The sequence below is a fragment of the Lynx rufus genome, unplaced genomic scaffold (genome assembly GCF_022079265.1).
Source record: "Lynx rufus isolate CCGP_SWC_20201006 ecotype Redwood Valley unplaced genomic scaffold, mLynRuf1.p SCAF_10, whole genome shotgun sequence".
In the NCBI taxonomy this organism is placed as follows: Eukaryota; Metazoa; Chordata; class Mammalia; order Carnivora; family Felidae; genus Lynx; species Lynx rufus.
Genome location: NW_025814824.1, coordinates 54631327 through 54636577, shown reverse-complemented (window position 1 = coordinate 54636577; position 5251 = coordinate 54631327). Strand labels below are relative to the sequence as shown.

The 5251-nt window shown below is 38.0% G+C and overlaps 1 pseudogene; it reads right to left on the bottom strand.

The window, feature by feature from the left end:
- Positions 1 to 2297: 2297 nt before the first annotated feature.
- Positions 2298 to 4934, bottom strand: LOC124524377 (GTP-binding nuclear protein Ran-like; annotated as a pseudogene).
- Between the last annotated feature and the right edge of the window lie 317 nt (positions 4935 to 5251).

Genomic DNA, 5251 nt, shown 5'->3' with positions numbered 1-5251 from the left:
TTGAGTCTAGACAGAAAAGAGAGCAGATCCAAAGGGTGAGTCCTGGAGCAACCTGGTATTTAGAGATTCAATAAATGAGGAATCTGATAAGGAGAGTGAGAAGGAATTATGCAAGAGGTAAAAAGCATTCCAAAGGATTGTGATATTCCTGAATCCAGGTGTAGAATCTCTACAGTAAAGATGGACAGACTGTTCTGTAAGGTTCTAATAAACTAATGCTGGCTTTCAGTGTAAATTAGAGCACTTTAAATAGATACATATGTATATATACATGTAAGATTTTGATACGCAAATTAAAGAGGCATATTAAAACTATGTCCCACAAGTAATAATGGCATTTCGATGACACACATTTCAGTTATCCTCGGTCATCTGAGACTCACTGTGACACTCTCACAAGGCAGCTTATATTTAGACACATTAGCGTTTCACAGCTTAACATCCTATACAGTGTTATCTACACTATTTCCCCAGAAGAATTCAAGTGTCAGGAAAAAAATTTAGAACTTATTTACCCCAAAGAAGTAGAAGTTTCTGCAGTGGCTGGGGGTGGGGGGTAGGGAAACAGCTGAAGGAACTCAACTCTGTGACTCCAACAGGAAAAACTATGAATTTAATGGTTTAAGGGGGACAGAGTGCTGCCTCTTAGCTCATCCCAAACAATTAAAAAGTAAGGAACAGGAAAGGCAACTTGGAGCCCTGCATGAGTTTGGGATTTTTTTTTACAGTGATTGCAATTAATTTAGAGAAGTATTTCAGGTAAGGATAGCAACCGTAGACCATTGTTCATGGCTTTAAAATTCTTAACTCTCCATGTCATTAAAAATATTTATTTAAAAATAACTAGTGATTAATTTAGCTCAGTAAAAATATTTAATACACTTATTTTCTTGAGTTTTAATTGATACATAAATTTTTCAGCTCATTGGAAATTCACTTTTTATGAAGTGATTCATTAATCATTACAAACATGCTCATGTGTGTCACATTTCTGTAATTAAATTATTTTGCGAAAGGAGCTATTGCTGTGTAAAAGATTGGCTTCAAAACCCAATTCAATGCTAGATTAGTGAAGTTTCTTCCTAAGGAACTTGAGTTAGAAAGCTAACAGGGATCATGCAGTGTATAAAAGGAAATTCATATTTACTGTATGATACTAATTTTAATAATCTGCACACAAGTGCCAAAGTGACTAATCAAAAAATTGGTATTCACAGTCACATATGAAGGTTTGGTTCTGTTCATTTCAAGTGTTAAGGATGCAATTTTCTAGGACAACACTTTGGTTGCATTTAATTTTACTGTGAAATTTGAGGGACCTGAGATTTTTCTGATTTTCCTCCTCATAATATTACCTCTGTTTATTATGTTCTCCATGCTATCCATTTCTCCATAGAACTATAGTTTCCACAAGCACACTGAAGATTTACAAGATCCCTCTTACCGACCAATTTGCATTGGTTCTTTTCACATGAATCTTTTGCTAGCTTTTTCTTTTTTAATCTTTTTGAAAAATATGTTCAATATGCTTCTATTGATTTAAAAAGTAGATGGCTAAAAACATGTGGATAATAACTGCGATGGGTTGAAACACCATCAAATATGTTGAAATCCATGAGGTCCTAATAATATATTTTTTAAAAGAAGCTCATTGTTTTGAATACGGGTGGAGAAATGAGGAATCTGAAAAGGAGAGTATGAAGGAATTACAGGAAAGAACCAAGGATTTAACCTGGCTTGTCTATGAGAACTGTACTTCTTAGTGACCAAACAGTTGAGGAAAAGATTACCTTTAAAAAGATAGACGAAGCTGGACAACATTAAGCCTATTGATCAAAGATTATAGGCTTAGTGAAGTTATATATTAAGTACATATTATCCTGTAGATTTTTGTCTAGTAGATGAGCAAATTATTTCTATCCAGTGGAAAAGATAACCCTAAACATTAAACACCAACCAGTTGGTATATAATCTAACAAACTGCCTCTAACATTCCTTTATTAAATTGACGGTAAATTCTTAGCACCTCAAAATGTTCTTTTTCTGTGATGTGACTGTAACAGTCTTCTATTTGCAACTCAGGGAGGAAACAACTGTGTTCCAAAACAGCTAAAATACACAAGTCCAACAACTGAAGGTATTTTTTAAGCTGTCGCATTCACTCTGAAGCCTATTCATCTCCTTCGGGATCCCAGAGATTAAGCACCTGTTCTGCTCAGCTATGTAATAAAGTGGCAAACACGCTGTGCCACTGACATCACAGGACAGTTGCCTCTAGAACTAGATGCTGCACTTTCTCACAGATTCTCCTCCTCAGCTGAGACAGCAGTTGTCTGAGCAACCTCTAGATCTCGTTCATACTGTGCTGCCAGAGCTGGGTCCATGACAACCTCCGGTGGGGCAAGAGCAAGCATGGTGACAAACTTCAAGTCAGGGTCTCCAATTAGTTTTCTGGCAAGCCACAGGAAGGGCTTTTCAAAGTTGTAGTTACTTTTGGCAGAAATGTCATAGTACCGAAGGTTCTTCTTTCAGCGGAAGACGATAGATTTTTGCCTTAGCTTTCCTGTCCTGAACACCCACTTTGTTGCTACACAGCACAGTGTGGATGTTTTCAGATACTCATACCAGATCTCTGTGCCAGTTAGGCACATTCTTATAAGTAACCCGTGGTATTACACCAAATGTTATAATGGCACGCCGGGCTTGGATGTCCTATATCTTTCAGCCCACCAAATTTCTCCGAACCAGCCCTATCCCATACATTGATCTTATCAGGTCTTCTGTTGGTATGGAACACAAGGGAGTGGACTTCAGCACCCAAGGTGGCTTCATATTTCTTTTCAAATTCACCAGTCAGAAGACGTTTTACAAATGTAGCTTTTCCAATACCACCATCGCCAAACAATTCAAGTTTGAACTGGACTTGGGGTTCTCCTCGGGCAGCCACTGTGCTGTGGCTTCCAGAAGTGTCTCCGGCCCATCTGACTGAGGCTGAACCACTCTTTATATCTTACTGTTTTTCTCATTAATTAATGAGTTGAGTAAAATCCTAGACATATATTTATGTTAAATTTGCGTGAAAGTCATTTTACCTTTTTGAAAAATATATTCAGCAGCCATAAGCAATAAAGCTAGTAAATGAAGAAATGGAAGAGTCAGTATTCTGAGTTACTTTGCAACTCCTAATGAATTAGTGGATCTAGGCAACAATCATCAGTTGCTAGTGACATCACGTACAAAAACGAGACTGGATGGCTCCATTGGTAAAGTGTCCAGCTCTTGATTTTGGCTTAGGTCATGATATTACTATCTGTGGGCTTGAGCCCTGCATCGGGCTCTGTGCTGACAGTGTGGAACCTGTTTGGGAATCTCTCCCTCTGCTCCCCCCCCTAAAAAAATAACCCTTAAAAACAAAAACAAAAAAGAGACAATTAGGCAATATTCATCTTGTGGTGGAAATATACAATATATTCTATGAAGCAGTCTTGACAAAAATACTAAACCTGGATCTGAAGATACAGGTCAATGAATAAATTTGGCTTCAGGACAATTTGCATTGTATTATTAGTGATAATTTTTAAAACAGCTCTTTCATTTTATCTTCTCTCTGTCTCTTTCAGTCCAAGCAGGTAGTGCTCTGCTGGCAAACATTTTCAAGAACCTTGTTCACTCATGTATGTCTTAGAATTCACTTCACTAGCAAAAGACTCTCTTTCATACATCTATCTCCCTGGATATTTCCATGTCTGTTGTAGCTTCTGCTTAGCTGGCTGAGGGGATCTATGAGGTGCATGCTTAATATTTGGTGTGTCTGAATTCTCTACTGATTTTTCTCAGTTATCAATGAAACTATTCAGTGACACTCTGAACTGTTTCTCTAGGGTGGGATTTCCTGGGAGTGGTCTCTTAATTTCAGCATCTTTTGCAATCGAATAGGCTAAGAGTTTACCAAAGTGTCAAGTTCTGATTCCTTTTAAACAGTTCTTCGCTGCATTTCTCCCTTTGCTCTCACATTTTCTAATGAAAAGCAAGAAAAAAACCTATTCACACCTTTAACACTTGGCTTGAAATCTCCTCCTCTAAATATCTAAATTTATCACTTAAAAGTTCTGCTTTTACAGAACTTCGGGACATAATTCTGCTAAGCTCTCTGCCACTCTGTTACAAGGATCCTCTTTCCTAGACAATTGAGGAAAGTCTGCAAAGTAAGGAAAGAACAAGATAAACAGAAAAAGTGACCCTTGAGGAAGCGGAATTAAACAAACAATCTCCTTAGCCTCCTATCCCTTTTAATGTCCTACAAAAATTCAGGAATACATTGTATTCCACTCAGAGGATGAAACTCTACTCATGAAAAGAAATAATAAAGGAGCTGAAAGTTTCAAATAACATGTAGCTCATTTTCTTCGAAGTTTTCACCAGCAGTATCTTTAATGTCTATAATATATTTACCAATGGTCTGTTTATGATTTAAGGATTCTCCAAAGTGATATCTGTCTTCTCTACCATGCTCCTCACTCCCTTTTGAATCATTATTACCCATATTTCTACTAATGGTCTGCTTAAGTCCCTCTAGGCTTTATCTATCATGCTCCTCAAAATTCTTCCAGCCTCTGCCACTTCCCAACCAATTCTAGAGCCCCTTCCGTTTATGTAGGTATTGTTACAGTAGCACCCTACTCTGAGTACCAAAATCTGTACTAGTTTACAATTGCTGCTGTGTCAAATTACCACAAATAGGGTGATTTAAAATGATACAAATTTATTTTACAGTTTTGTAGGTTAGACATCCAACATGGGTCTCAGTGGGCCGTCTGCAGGACGTCTGCAGAATTGGGTTCCTTTCTGGAGGCTTAAGGGGAGAACACATTTCCTTACCTTTTCCAGTTTGTAGAGGCTGCCCGCTTTCCTTGTCCCACCAGCACCTTTTCCATCTTTAAAGCCAGCAACGGTCAGCAGAGTCCTTTTTATACTGTCATCCTCTGGATTTCTTTTTCAATTCACTCTTCCACTTTTAAGGACCCTTGTGAATACTCTGGGTTCACTAGAATAATCCAGGATAATCTCCTTGTGTTAATGGAGGCTAATTCGCAAACTTCAGTCTACAACCTTAATTCCCCTTTGCCAAGTAACCAAACACATTCACAGGTTCTGAAGCTTAGGATATGGACATCCTTGGAAATCATTCTTCTACTTCTCATATACGTTCACCCTAGAAGGGATTCCCCAACAAGCTGCCCATTTATTGGCC